General features: G+C 42.4%; 1 pseudogene; it reads right to left on the bottom strand.

Annotated features, from left to right (window-relative positions):
• Window positions 1-14,585: 14,585 nt before the first annotated feature.
• LOC148647751 (U2 spliceosomal RNA) lies at window positions 14,586-14,762 on the bottom strand (annotated as a pseudogene).
• Between the last annotated feature and the right edge of the window lie 1,596 nt (window positions 14,763-16,358).

Here is a 16,358-nt window from a genome sequence, read left to right as displayed (position 1 = left end):
TCTCCCTGTTCTATCCATTGAAGCACTTGCTTGAGCATTTTTTTATTTTTCTTATCATAGAACATGGGGGGTGGGGTGGGAGACAGTTGAAGAAACTTCTGTACAGCTGGTACATTCTGACAACAATTGATTATAAGATCTATCAAATTGCAATGAAATAAAATATGCTGGACAGAGAGGCGGATGTTAGTATGCAGAAGACAAAGATAACCATTTATATTGCAATGTCAGATTGTGAATCAAAGACGTTTAATGAAACACACGTTTGCAATTTAAATTGAAATGGGGCTAACGGGGACTCGTATTATTTCTCTCTTTATCAACACTCATTAATAAAATGCTTTTATTCATTCATAATCTGACTTGCATAACTCACATTCCTGAATGCCCCCCTGCTCAACAATCTTAGGAAGAACATGAAACAGCCTGTTGATAAAATTGTTGCAATTTTGTTCTGTCAGTTCTTCCTCCCAGAACTATATACAGATGCAGCCATTCAAAATGCGCGGTACAAACCCGTGGTACGGTAATCTACCCACAAGCCACGCGGTAAGTGATTGGCTGGCCAAAATGACCGACGGGCACTCGTGGTGCATTGGTTGGTAGTGAAAAGATTTAATCATTTAATGTCTTTACTGTGCACATTTTAATCTGCTTAGTTTTGAATATTTATATGGAATTTTACCACTAAAGGGAAATTTTAGTAGCTGAGCATAAAAAGAAGAGGAGCATAACGCATCTGAAGGTCATAAATGATATTAATTTAGGAACATAAACATTACTGTATGTACGTAAACTGTACTGTGTATGGCTGGTCTTGGTAGTTTAAAGAAAAAATACACACCAGTCTTCCATTTCTCCCTAAACATTTTAAGCATGAAAGTTTTATGAAACGGTACCCAAATATGCGATTGCTGTATAGAATGAATTTTAATTTAAAAATTATTTAACACGAAAATTAAGCTGTTTACATCTTCCGCCTGAGAACAGTTACCCGTTGCTACCCGACGCAGAAACACAGCCACTAACTAGCAAAGAGAGGACATTTAGCTAGCCAATATGATAAAGAAATAAATGATTATTTTGTTTTTCTTTTGCACATTTTTTTGAACATTTCCATCGATTGTACAAGCACTTGGAAACTGTCCAATCCCTAGTTCATCAGGCATTTTCTTTTATGCTGTGGGCAATCTCCAGGTCTGGTGCCGGTCTGTGTCTTCTAGGATATAATGCCAGCGAACTCTTGTTTTTATGTCCACTATAACAGACAATCTCCTTTGCTTTTAACAGAGTGTCTAACCCCTCTGATTGGAGAAAAAAGACGTGCTGGTTTGCTATACATACTGTACCAGGAAGATGATTTCTTTCTATTGGAAACGTGTATTTTTAAAGTTTAAGAAGTAAAAACCTTACAGCGTACACAGATTTCTAAACTGATCAGGATCGTTATCTTTGTCTTATCCATAATGTTCACTGCTCTGTCCAGCAAATTAATAATAAACTTTTTTATATAGTGTTTTAAACGAATAAGTAATTAGATTGCTCATAAACCTAATCACTTTTTCTACATTAACACAGTGTAATTGCCCTCTGAAAATGCTTTTTCTTTTTATTTAGGCTCAGATTTCAACTATAGATCGTATTATTTAAACTTTCTTGGAAAAATGTATTTTATGTAAATCATGTTTGCTATTAATTCATTTAGGGCTAGAATATGTTCATTGTCTTCCAATCAAGTCGAGTTGACATTAGAAGCTTGCCACGCCCGGACTGTTACACCAACACATTAGCATGTTAAAGCGATTTCATTGAGGAGCCTAGCTTTCTTAACTAGTAAGTACTGTACTTCCTTGGTTTTGGAGGGGGGAGGTCTTTCGCTGGAAATCTTGCCCCCTTCTACTTGTGAAATACCTGTGAAACCAGTTTAATTCGTCACAGCCAGCGCTCCCGCAGAGAGGGGGGTTGTACTCGTTAATGTCTTAGCCGGAACACATCATTATATCTCATTTTGTATTTCTATTTAAAAAATCATTTGCCCAGCTTAACACTATTGTTATTGGTTTTTATCCTGTAAAGCACTTTGAGGAGCACAGCTTTCTCGCCACTTAGATTACTTTTTGATACCATCCTTACACAAAGCAGAAACTTCTTGTATTTTCCGATGACATACAAGTGGAAAGATTACAGATTTTAATCGTCTTTTTTCTGACGATCTGATCATGTTTCTCTATAACAATAATAAAAAACTTTATTTTACATATCACCTTTAAAAGTAGCATCTCAAAGCAATACAGTAGATGTAAATACCAAGGCAAACGCGTTTTTAATAAAATGCTTTTATTCGTTCAGCAGAGAGAGAGGATAAAACCTGGGCATAACAGCTGTTCCTTTTTCTGATCACTCCCTCTCTGGATAAACGTCTCACCTGTCCTGTTCTTTGTTTTCCTAATTTGCTGATTATGCCTTCTGCGGTCCACTCCTGCCCTCACACCTAAAGAAGACTATTTTAAATTTCTTTGCGCGGTCCATTGTTCAATTAACCCTTCTATGTGCTGTCCCTAAGTTGATATCACATAAAGGTGATATGTAAAATAATGTTTTTTATTGTTATAGAGAAACATGATCAGATTTTCAGAAAAAAAGATCTAAAGTATACTAGTTTGTCAATAGTATACTTTTAATACAGTCTTTGCTGTGCTCTAGAGGATCCTTGTGATGTTTCGAGCTCTGGTTGAATGATAAGTGTCGCAGTTTAAATAAATTTCGTAGTTGGAAATTATTAAACGCTCTGTTAAAAGCAAGGGAGTTTTTATGTCCGTTGCAGTTTTTTTGAATCACTGGCAGAACACATTCCATAAGAATCAGCACTTTTATATATTGCCTTTAAAGGTGGCTTCTCAAAACGCTTCACAGGGTAAAAACAACAATAACGGCAACAATAACAGTATTGTATTTCATTGCACTTTGACAGATCGTCCTTAAATCAATTGTTGACTTTTCTCTTTACTACTGAACTTGTTTGGATTGACTGAGCTCCGTTCTGTACCACACAATGATCCCCCCCAGTCTCTTTGCCCCGGGTGATTTGGGATTTTTTGACAGAGGGTAGAACATTTTCTTTCTCTCTCTCTCGCTCGCTCGCTCGCCCTCCCCCCCCCCCCCGTGTATTGTCTGTTTTTTTTGTGCTGTCCTTTGACAAAACAAGGCTCGCCAGATAATGTGAATCGGAACCTGTTTTTCTAGCTTTTAAAGTCGAGCGATGTGTAAGCGGGAACACATTATATCTTACATATGAAAATTACATATTAAAGCTCCCAAACAAACGCAAACGTGTTTTTAATAAGATGCTTTTATTTACTCATAATCCGACAATTTCAGGAAGACTAAGGGAGGTCTGGCTTTTTTTCTGGAAAACCATAACTCTGGTCTTGTCCAGATTGACTGTCAGCGCCTAGGTCTGACAGTGCTGCTCCAGCAGTGCCAGGTTCTGCCGCAGCCTCTGTTCTGTGGGTGACAGCAGGACCAGGTCGTCTGCAAAGAGCAGGAACTCGATTTCTGTAATTAATGCAGATCAGTAAATCAAGAGACAAAACAATTATTGCGCCCGGCTCCTAAATGGGCTTTGACGTGCTAATGCATTGGTTTAACAGTCCGGGTGTGGCAATGTTTTTAATTATTGTTATAGAGAAACATGTTCAGAAAAAAAGATCTAAAGTATACTAGTTTGTCACTCTTCTCATCCCCTCTTTGCTAAATGGCTTTTGAATAGAGTCACATGAAGAGAGAGGTGAAACAGCCCTACACAGCCCTGTCGCAGTACACGAATATAATTATATCTTATTAATTTCTTTAGATACGCGATTCTTTTAATACAGTCTTTGCTGTGCTCTTGGGGATCCTTGTAATATTTCGAGCTTTGGTTGAATGATAAATGTCGCAGTTTAATTTTCGTAGTTAGAAATTATGGAACACTCTGTTAAAAGCAAGGGAGTTTTTATGTCCGTTGCAGTAAAAGAAAATGCCTGACAAAGTAGACTGACTTTTTTTTAATCCCCGGCGGAACACATTCCATAAGAATCAGCGCTTTTATATATCGCCTTTAAAGGTGGCTTCTCAAAACGCCTTACACAGGATAAAAACCGCAATAACAGCAACAATATTGTATTTCATTGCACTTTGAAAACCAAGTAATAACTTAACTATATGTGCAAACGTTTTATGATATGTCGCTGTTGTGAATGTCTGTGGAGTGTATCTTATTTGCCTGTCTGTCCTGGCTCTCTCGCTCGCCCTCCCCCCCTCAATTCAATTCAATTCAATTCAAGGTGCTTTATTAGCATGACAGATGGGTACAATCAGTGTTGGGTATTTACTTTGCTTTGAGATTCCACTTTTAAAGGTGATATATAAAATCAAGGCTTTAACTTGCTTTAACTCCGCAAGTCTGAGTTCTCGTGTCTGTCCTATCCGAACCTGAAAGTATTACAATATGTATCTTTATAGCAGGTGGTGTACAACTTTTTAGCATAGATTACTTTTATAAAATGTATTTAAAAAATCCACGTTTGATCCCAAGAAAAATTAATCTAAACAGGGAGAAAGTTATGCTGGAAGTTTAAGATACTTGGAAGACAAAGATATCAATTTGTTGCATTTGTCTGATTGTGAATCAAAACACACATTTAAACATGCGTTTAAGATTTAAATCAAAACACGATTTAAATCAATATAAATGTTTATATTGTAATGCATAGGTGACTATTCATTGTTATTAAAATGACTTAAATTCGATCATGTTGTGATATTTAGAAATATAAATTTGTTTGGTGCAAGTGAGGTTTTATGTAATCTCTGACCAAGGGAAACATGTTTTCAAAGAAATGTTTGTTAAAAACTCCAGTCATGACTCCAGTGGGATTCGATCACAGACAGTGTGATGTGCGAGTCAGGAACCTAACCCACAGCACCACCGGCAAGGTAACATGCAGTGTGCTGAAAAAGCACTACAGAAACATTATCAACAGACAATGTACAGCGTGTACTATTCTTGTGTTGCGGTACATGAATATAATTATATAGTTATTAATTTCTTTAGATGTGCGATTCCATATTATATTCCTTTTAATCAAATTCTAAAAGTATGCTTGTTGACTCCGGTATCTCGTTAGTTAAAGACTTCGATGCTTAAAATGTTTAGGGAGAAATGTAATACTGATGTGTGTTTTTTCTTTAAAGTACCAAGACCAGCCATATACTGTATGTTTGTTCCAAAATTATCGTTTATGGCCTTCACACGCGTTACAGTATGCTCCTATTCTTTTTATGCTCAGCTACTAAGATTTCCCTTCAGTGGTAAAATTCCATATAAATATTCATTACTACAACAGGCACAGTACAGACGTTTACTGTAAATCTTTCTACGACAGACCAACGGACCACGAGTGCCCCTGTCGGTCAACCAATCGCAATGCGCGACGCTGTAGCCAATTACCTCCGGTACGTGTCTGTACCGCGCACTTTGAATGGCTGCATCTGTATACTCACACTTCTACCCTAAACTATCTAACATAAATTACAGTACAGGGACATCAATAAACTGATCAGAGGAACAGACTTGGAAACAAGTAAGCCTTAGTTGCCTTACGAAAGTGCACACTCACGTACACAATTAATGCACACTTTAGATAAGTGAGCAAAAGAACTCAAACTCCACACAAGACAAAGGAAGACTCCACTTCTTAATGGTTGTAAAAGTGAGACAAGTACTGTCAAGATGGAGGAAACTGAAATTTATTTTGGGAAGAGAGTTGGCCAGCAGCTCAACATCCAATAAAATGGGAAGCATCTTATACCCAGAACAATTCAATAAACCAACCAGAATAAACAAACTCTGCCAACTTAGGGCCGTAACAAAAGGATATGTACCTTTTTTTTAATGGAGTACAGGATATAAGCTTTATAATGTTAAAACCACAACTCACTGTAAGCTGTCAAGTTAAAGTCTTTGATACATAAATTATTTATGTACATCTAAAATATTTATGAAGAAGTTGGAGGTTTGTGTACTTGTGTCCAACTGAGCAATTTTGCTTTTTTAATGTTTAACATGCTGTAATACACTTAATTATTAAAAGTCTAAGCAGTGTAAACTGTAAATTCTGTAATGGGATCCCTCAGCATTTTCTGTCGACAGCCCAGAGGCTGCACGTGAGACATTAAGCTTTTCCATCTCCACCTGGCTGTTTTGCAAAGTATTTCACCCTATTTAAAAAAAAATGCAGTATCATGCAGTACACGTAACGTGGTTTATTGCAGCATCCCTTGTGCATTTTGAATGGCTGAATCTGTTTTACTGCTAAAAACTGTTTTGAAATTGGAGGTGCTGCCAACTTTTCCCAACAGTCAGACATCTTGATTTCCATAATTCAAACTTTAACCTTCTCTAAAATTCAAACCCAAGAATTTATTCCCCATTTTAGAGAAATATCCTACCTTAATGTGAGCATTGGCACCGAGAAGCTTACTTGAACACTTTTTTTTTTAACATGTTGACACTGCTGATCATGTCGATGATGCTTTTATTTTGTCCCTGCAACTTGACATTCAGCAGTTCAGTCAAGTCTCTAAATCCAGAAGCCACTGGAGAATATGACCCTGTTTAGACAACTTGTTAAACTCTTTGATTTCAGACAACAGCTGTCTGAACCTCATCAAAAATGTTTTTGAAATTTCAGAACAGCAAGTCGGCAGTCTTGGCAGTCTCGACAAATGCCTTTTTACTTCTTGATCTCTGAATGACTTTGTATTTAGCCAGGACATGAGTCACACGGAACAAGGTGATTGCCACTTTCCCTCTTCTATTAGGCCTTTTTAAAACCGACTGATGCTACCTGATTAATTTTTCCACTTTTCCATAACTCACTTTTAGCGGAAAGGTCCACATCATACATTTTGTGAGCAGTTTTGAAATGTTCTATATTTCTGTTTTTCACACACTAGTATTGCAGATTTGAATGTAAAAGTATAAAAAAATAATTATGCTTCCATTCCATTCCACACAGTATTTTTTTGGTCTCTTTGCTTCATTTTTGCTCAAGCACTACAACAAATGTGGAGTTCATGTGGCAATATCCAAGAGAATGTTCTTGGAAAGCAACACTTTATTTACAGAGCTCCTGTAGCAGTTTTTCAGTGTCATCCTGCATTCAGGGAAGAGACTTTAACCACCCATTTGACAAGGATTAAACAACAAGGGCAGTAAAATGTATGACATTATATGCTGTGGTACAATGCTGGGAGTGTCTGGTGTGGGGGGGCAGAGCCCCAGATCAAGAAAGGGACATTATCCTACTAGGGTGTGAGGGCAGGGCTGCCGGGTCTGATGTATGAGCGAGTTGTGATTTGATGCGTGTTGGTGTGGGTGTAGACCTGAGTGGGTTGTGTGGTAGAGCCTCCCCCTGGCAATACATTGGTATTGGGGAAGCAAGTGGGGTCTATCTATCTGCACCCTCTGGGGGATAGTGCAGTGGGGGTTGGGCATGATGTGAGGTGTGCTGGCAGCTGTGAGTTCACAACCTAAGGGCATGAGAGTGAGGCACCAGAGAGGTTGAGTGTTTTAGAGAGGGACAGTGTGTTGGATCTTGGCATGGTGTGCAGTGCCAAAGAGACTCTGTGATGTAGGTAGTGTGTATTAGTGTAATGCAACCTGGTGGCGTTAGGAAGAGGACGTTGGGGCTGGAGGTGGACCTGGGAGTTTCAAGCACTGGTTGAGTGTGAAACAGTGACCTAATGGAGTAGGAGAATCATTAAAACAAGTTTTCACAACTCTTCCATACCTCCTTTGTATATCCACATTCCCAAAAAACATGCAAGATGATGTTTTGCATCCTTGTCTTGGGCAGTCCTTTTTGTTTTGTTAATTTATGATCATGTATGACTTCTCTTGCAGATAGTTTATTCCAGACCATTAACCATTTTAGTTCTTTTAGGTTGCTCGGTAGCCCCTTAGCTTGTTCTTGCGCCCACACATTCTTACCAACTCCTGCAGGTAGTTTAGTCTCATTTTTCTTTAAATCTGTATCATAAGCCTCTGTTTCAAAACTAAAGTACTCTTTAATTCTGGATTCTACCAGCAGAATGTACTGGTAACTGAGCACCGCACCTGTACCCAGGAGTTGCATAATGTCCATTCTGCCCCACACCGCTTTGGCGAAGGGGCAGCTCCAGAACACGTGCTCCTGAGTCTCCTTAATGAAACATGACCAGGGGCAATGCGGGTTCCTGGCAAGCAAGTGTCTGTAGAGGACCTCTCTGGTAGCCAGTCTCTTGTGTACGGCCATCCAGTTGAGGTCCTTCAATTGGATGTCAAGTTCTTTAGGCTAAGTCCTTTCCCAGACTTGTCTGGGAACCTGCAGCCTTTTGTCGGCAACCAGATGCCCTCTCACTTCTTTGTACAGGACTCTGTGGTTGGTGCAGAGCTCTGGCTGTCTCGTGGCCTCGTACCTCCTGTTCCACTTGACAGCGTGGGTGTAGAACTCCGGTCGCCTCTCTGACTTGGGCCCAGTTTTGACCAGTGGACCAAGTGCCTTATTGGGATGGAGAGCCACAGCCTGACAAAGTACTGGTACTTGTGGCCGATGGGCTCCCGCAGCGCCGGACAGAGGCATGGGGCAGCTCTCTCTCAGGAGGGACGGGCACACGCACACTCCTGCCTGTCTGCCTAGAAGTTGCCTGGAGAGGACGGAGAAAGCTCCTGATCTAGCTCCCTGTTCCAAAAATCCATTTAATATGTGGTCCCCCGATGGGGGATGTATCAGAAATTAAACTGATGAAGAGATTTTTTTTTTATTCTCCAAAAACATTTACACACTATTTACAAAGATCTTACATGCAATGGAGGCAACACAAATCAAAACAATCACTCAATCCAAAATAAAGCAATTCAAATGAGGACATGTAATGTACAAATAAACTTTTCCACCTTTCTTTAGCTGCGTGGTAACCCGTTTTCTTTACATCCAATACTACCTCGCGCTTAATTCTATATAACAGCCTGTTATACAGACCTACCACGCTTACATGTACCCCATTTTTAACCAATCAATTTCGTGCCTTCCATAACTCCATTTTAATGACTCATCAGTACCCATAATACCAAAGTTGTCTCTTTTGGATATGTTCCCTTCTTTAGTCCATACAATATTACATTCAAAATGATTACAAAATTCGGTACCATGAGGGGCCTTATTGTCCCATTTAAACACTCCCCTCAGTTTCCCGGCTAACCAAAACCACACAAAATAATGGGCCGTATATACAATAGGTTCTTTAGAGGCAGCACATACAGAAGACGCAAAAATACAATGGATTTTCATGGGCAAATGTGGTACCCCCCGTCCTCCCTTCTTTATTGGTCTATACATATCAACTCGTGCAATATACTTGTATTTCTTACCCCATATAAACCAAAAGATCTAATTAAGTATCTATTCAGTCTTAAGAGCATAGGGTAGACGGCTGCCAAATTGCTCAACATGGACAGGACCTCTATCTTTACTATGAGCACCTTACCAATATGAGTTAGGCCTTTGTTCTTCCACAGGCAAGTTCTCGCTTTCTCCAGTTTAGCTAGCCAGGTGTAATTGGCAGTCTTCTCTTCCTTATAGGAGATCCCAAGTATCTTCATGGGATCCCTGCAAACTTGTAAGCCATCCACCTTGTCCTGCCTGTTTCTCCACCCTCCAAAGAACTTGATCTTACTTTTTTTCTTTAATTTAGCCCTAGATGCTTTGGTGAAAACCTCCAGATGTTCCAGCGTCCCCTGCAGGTCAGCATCTGAATTCATAAACAAGGTGAGGTTGTCGGCATATAATGCTATCTTAACCCTCTTCCCTCCACTTCCCGGTACCAAGACATCCTCCACCCTCGGTTCCATACACACCAAACGAGGGTACGCTTCAATGTATATAAAAAAAGGAACGGCGAGAGAGGGCATACTTGCCTCACCCCCGACTCCTGCCTTACAGTACCTCCTATTTGGCCATTTATCAGGATTTTACTCCCAACTGCTTTGTATAGGGTCTTAATCCAACCCACAAACTGTGGCTCAAACCCCATTCGCTCCATCACTCTCCACAAAAAAACATGAGAGACCCTGTCAAAGGCTTTTTCAAGGTCTAAGTTAACTAACATAAAGGGTAGGTCTCTTTGCCCTGTCTATGCTATTATATCCCTTATTAATTGTAAAGTCCAGTTTTTACGCCTTTGGACCCCACAGGTTTGTTCCATCCCAATCACTGAGGGTAAGACTTTTTAATCTGTTCACAATTACATTAACAAAAATCTTAGTCTGTACACAAAAGTGTTAAGTCTCCAGTTACTTAAATCGGTAGCCCTCCCTTTCTTATAAAGCAATATTGAAATCCCCATCCTCATGGTAGTCCCCAAGCAGCCCTTTTTAAAAACCTCCTTCAACAATAAAAGCTACAGGTCTTTCAAATCCTCCCAAAAGGTAAGATCAAATTCTGCAGGCAAACCATCTATCCCAGGCACTCTACCCTTTTTCAAATCTCTCATAACCTCCTTTAATTCACTTAAAGTGAAGGGTCCTGATGTTACAGCCCCCAAAACTCTTTCAACAGCATCCTCCTCTTTCTCTTTTGGAAAAGAGGTCTTGATAGAATTCTGACGCTGCCTCTAACATCCCAGCCTTGTCGGTCACTACTTGTCCCGACCGGTTCTGTAGTTCCTCCACCACCCTTCTGCTTTGCCTCTTCCCCATACGGCTAAACTGGAATGCAGAACTTGTTTCGGAAAACTGTAACTTCTCAATATACAGTTTAAAAAGGTAATGATGAGCTTTCCTCTCATAATACCTTCTAAGCTTTTCTTTCTGTGCGTTGATCTTTTCCAGATCAACCGGCAGCCAATTACAGTTCACAAACAGCCTATTCAATCCTTCTTGTAAAATCCTTCCCTCTTTCCTCTCCATTCTCTGCCTATCTCTGCAATACTGGTTTCTTCCTAGATCCCACCACTTCAGGATGGGAGTCTGTTCCCATCTTTCATTCATCCAAGACACCAGCTTCTTTCTGATGAAACCCCTATATGCAGCCTCATTCAAAATCTGTGTTAAGTCTCCACACACCCTTTCCAAAATCAATTCCCCTACCTGTGCCTACCACCTCCAACACATCATGGTCAGAGTGCCAGAAAGGTGTTGTCAGCACTCTCCCTATCCCCAAACCCCTGGAGATAAAAACAGTCCAATCTTTTTGACACTCCTGTTGCATTCCGCCACGTAGGACCTGCTTTTCCCACTGTAGCTCTTAACACACTATCCACCAACCCATACTACACAAGCAGGTTGTGGACGCTCCTGACATCTGGGCTGTCCTTGTCTTTAAAATCAATGTTAAAATCTCCTCCCATAATCTTATTTGTCAATCAAAAGGGCATAAAATTTACATAAAAGGTGTGGCGCTGAGAAGCCACCGCCGGGGCATACACACATATAAACCGATAACGACACTCACTCACCGTCACATCCACACTCATCAGTCTTCCAGGCACCCCAACTTCACTCTGCCCCACCACAAGGTCATGGGACCCAAAAAGGATCCAGACGCCAGAGGAATGTACCCCACCCTCACTCCATCTGGGAGCTCTCCTATCCCACTCCTTTGTAAAATCTGCCACATCTCTGTCATTTTTCAGATGAACTTCCTGCAAGAAACATATGGTAAAGTCCAAAGTTCTTAAATAACAAAAAACGCAGCTCTCTTAACCTTGTCCCTCAAACCCCTCACACTTATGGCTAGTACTTTCAACATGAGAAATTTCAAGAGGTCTTCAACATTTCTTTTCCTTTACCCAGTGCCTTAGTAAATGTGAGAAGCGTATATACGCTTCCCTCACAGTCCTTTCAAAACTTCCATAAACATAAAGCCCAATCACAGTCCAAAAATAAACTACATGTAAAAGGCACACATCAAAGGTCAAAGTCCTCCGTGACTGGAAGACAACCTCCCTTCCCCACCCTCTCTCCCAAAACCCCAACATTTGAAGTGAAAAACTTCATGATCACAAGTGGGCCATTAAGCCTTTTCGTCCCGTTTACTCAAAATGTCCGTTGCTGCTATGTACGCATCCTGGACTTTCGATTTGTGATGCCTACTCACAAACAACTTTGTGATTCTTCTAGCATTCCCTTCATTTTCAAAACTCACTCCCGGAAACATTCTCAGTATATGTTTAAGCCCTCCCGCCCAGCTCGGGGACCTCACATTCCCATTCACACTTCTTTAAAAAGACAGGCGTGGCCTCCAACTGCTTCATAAACTTCCCGTCCTTCCTGAAGACTCCCACAGCGAAGGCTGCTTTTGCCTTCCCCGCGTTTCCTCTCCACTGCCTCTGTTGGAAAAGAGGCACTTTTTGGACCCTATTTCCGTGTGAGTTCTTCCATATACTTGGAAACGTTTTACTTCTGTCCCTTCATTAACACATTTGTACTGAATCCCTTTCCTTTGGAGCTCCTGATCTTCAAATCCAGCAGGCCAGTGAACTTTATTGCTCTTTTCATCCCACTTACAGAGCTCGACAAAATCCCTGGGGAGCTCAGTCGGTCCAGAAGCCCTCCTCACTTCCCTTCTTCAGCTCTACTTGAGCCCCCACGCCTTTGAGTGTCTGAGTGCTTTCCCCTTTTCTATTCTTTGGCTCAAGTATAAAAGAGCCCCCTGACGACCGGGAGGGGCCTCCAGACTTGGGAACTGCGAGCTCCTCTGCCCTGACTTCTCCCTCCTCTTTTCCCTCAAAAGACATCTAATCCATGTCCCTAGGGTCTCAGACAGGCACTTGAACCAGTGGCAAGTCTTTTGAACCCCTGTCTGGGATTCCTCCATGACTTCTTTCAAAAAGTCCAGTCCTGGCGTCTCTGAGCTCTCCAAAAACTCATCACTTTCCATCTGATACACATCCTCGACCATGATTTACATATGCAAATGCAGCACCGCCCCTTCTCCTTCTGCTCTCGGCACGTTCCCTCCAAGCGGTTCCCAGACCTTCTCCTTCTCTTGGCCTTCAGCAAAAAGGGTTGTGCCTTGTGGTTTTCCTTGAAAACCTCCTTTTCCAGTCTTTTCTTTATCTGCTCTTTCACTAACAGCAGTGCCCCTACTATCAGAGCCTTCAGCTGCTTCAATCTGTCTCCGCTCGTTATGAGCTGCACCTGGTCGTGCCTATGCTGATCCGTGAACAACCTCTGAAAAGAACTCCTCTTCTGTAAAGGGCAGTCCTTAAAAACATGCCCCTCACCTCCACACAAATTACATTTCATCTCTTTGCATTCAGATGTGAAATGGCCCACTCCTTCACATCTTCTACACACAAGCTCTCTGCAGTCCACTACATTATGCCCTTCCTTCCTGTACCGCCTGCACACCAAGGGCTGTCCATAATAGCACAAATACCCTCGATTGGGTCCCATCTCAAAGGTTGCAGGTGGATGTAATAGGCCATCAGGGGCTGACCCATTTGACCTGAAGCGCACCTTAAAATGCTTCTTCCCGGTCCAAAAACCCCTTTTATCCATAACCTTCACCCCTATGCCCTGAATGTCCACAAATATCTTCAAAAAGCAGACAATGTCCCCCTCAGGCACATAGGTGTTAAACATTGCCTGACTAAGGACTGTCAGCGTCCTTAGTTCCCGAGCAAACGGGTTCAACATAATAATCCACAAAAGGCTTTTTGTCCTTTCTGCAATTAGCAACTTCCCAAACTCCTCTAACTAGGTTCTCCGAAATAAGAAAAACATCAAAGCATTTCTTACTGGGGAAGTCTTGAATGCAGTAAACGTGCTCGGGTTCAAGGTGCAAAGCATTGCTGATCACTTCTTCAAATTCGTCCCTCGAAGCAAGTTCTGTCCTCTCTCCAAAAGCTCGCAGCACAAAGCGCACGGCGTGTCTCACTCTTCCTTCTCTTGATGTTGATCCTCTCTCCATTGTAGTAGCAAAATGGCCGGAAAAATCTGACACATAGAAAAAAACTTTCGAGTAGTCCTCGAAAACCGGCAATCCCTCTTCCTCTTTCCTCTGGCCAAGAAACAAGCTGCACATGCTTAATCTCGGCCAAAAGGCGGGGGCCCTGCTCTTTGATCTTCTGGCAATGGTCCGACAATGACCGCAGCCACAGGGGCGGCCAGCCTCCTTAGCTTAGGCCCCTCCCACCGGCAGCAGCCGTGGTGAGTGAGCTGCAAGAGAGCAGACAGTCAGCACCTGTGGGCAGAGGCAAGGGGCAGCTCTCCCTCTCGGGAGGGACACACGGACGGACACCTACACACACCTACCTGCCTGCCTGCCTTCCCAAAAGAAAAGAAAAAGTTGAATAGAAGTTTTTTGGAGGGAAAACGCATGGGAGCCGAAAAGGGGGCTGGCCTGCTTGCCGAGAAAGTCGAGACACGGGAAAGTGCGCAGAGAGGGGAAGACGACAGAGATGGGGAGGGGGAGAGAGAGACGGAGACGCACAGATGGACGAGAGACGAGACCGGAGAAGAAGGAGCTCCAGTACACCTCGCTTTCAATGCCGAGAGAAGGTAGTGCACCGTTCCCGAAAGCCCTGCAATACTTGGCCGATGTGTGGAGAGGACGGAGCAAGCTCCTGATCCAGCTCCCTGTTCTAAAAATCCATTTAATATGTGATCCCCTGATGGGGGACGTATCGGATATTAAACTGATAAGAACAGATTTTTTCTTTATTACAAAAAGCATCATATTAAATATAATCACAACAACAAAAGCATTCCATAACAAAAAAAACTCCTATAAGGGAACTGAAAAACAAACTTCAAAATACTCATTACCATAACCCCACCCCATATTCAAATTAATTCATATTCAAACTCGTCTCTAAAACTTCTAACAAAGGTGTACATTTCTCCCAAATGTGCTGTGCAAAGTTACAAAACCAGAAGACATTCTCAACCATCTCGACCGCTTGGCAGTCCACTCGTGGACACCCAGCCTGCCTGGTAAGCTTGTGCTTGTATAAAACGTCTCGCATAGGAAGCCTCTTTCAAGCCACCAGCCAGTTCAGGTCCAGCATATCCAACCGCAGGCCTTTGGGTTGGACTCTCCTCCAGGTCTCGGTGGCAACATTCCCAACGATCTTGGCTTCCTCCCGTTCCATCACAGTGTGGTACAGCGCCCTGTGGTTCAACAGAGGCGGGTCTTCCCTGTCAGGTGATGCTTCACCCAGGACACTACATGTCTGTAGTGCCACGGCAAGTCCTCCCCATATGGGATGTCATTCCTCCAGCCGGTAAGATGAGGCATGCTGCTGGAGAGCCAAAACCTTGCAAAAAAACTGAGAGCTGTGCATTACAGGGTTGTCTTAAAGTGGTACACAACCCCGACACATACAGACAGTTAAGCTTGACGGGGATTTTTGGGACACCCCTGCCACCCTTCTCAATTGGGTGGTACATGTCAATGCGCTTAAAGTACTCGTACTTTTTATTCCATAAAGAAACAAAAGTTACTCTAACAAGGCATCTGTTGTAACTATCTTCATCTAGGGTATAATTAGGACTTCTCTTCCCATTTACCAATCTTCATGGCAGCAATATACGCGTCTCTGACCTCCAACTCCTTATGCCCATATACGTATAATTTGGTGACCTTTCTAGAGGTACCCTCGCTCTCAAGACTAACCCCCGGAAAAGCCCTTAAAACAGTTTTAAGCCCACCGGCATGATTCGGAAACTTTACGTTTCCATCCATCCATTCACACCTTTTCAAGAAGTTAGATGTTTCAAGCCTCTTCATTATTCTGGCTTCTTTTCTGCTTACTCCGGCCGCAAAGGCCTCCCTAGCCATGCCCGCATTGCTTCACCATTTTTTCTCAATGTCCGACGGGAGAATCTTTTTGGAGCCGATTTCTGCATGCGACTTCCCGTACAACTGGAAACACTGAACCTCTCTCCCTACATTCACACAATTGTACTGAATGTCCCTCTTTATCTCCTGCTCCTCGAAACCAGCGAGCCATAGAACCTTGTTGTACCTCTCGTCCCATTTACAAAGCTCTACAAAATCCCGGGGAAGATCTGAGTCCAGCCAAAGGCCCTCCTCCCCTTGTCCTGGGATTACACCACCCTCCGAAACCTGAGCAAGTACAGCGCCACTTCCCTCATGAGTGCCTTCAGTGTCAGGGACATACGATGTTCCAAAGGACTCTGAGGAGCCGCTGCCATCTAACTCCCCTTGCTCCTCTTCCCCGACCTCTCCCTCTTATCCCTCCACTAAGCATAAAAAGGGGGCTGGAGCCTCAGACGCTTGCATATCACCCTGTGGCGGTTCCTCCAG

Source organism: Lepisosteus platostomus, chromosome 15 (assembly GCF_059453375.1).
Source record: "Lepisosteus platostomus isolate fLepPlt1 chromosome 15, fLepPlt1.hap1, whole genome shotgun sequence".
In the NCBI taxonomy this organism is placed as follows: domain Eukaryota; kingdom Metazoa; phylum Chordata; class Actinopteri; order Semionotiformes; family Lepisosteidae; genus Lepisosteus; species Lepisosteus platostomus.
The sequence above is the reverse complement of the archived record's forward strand: the minus strand, read 5'-3'. Positions and strand labels throughout refer to the sequence as shown.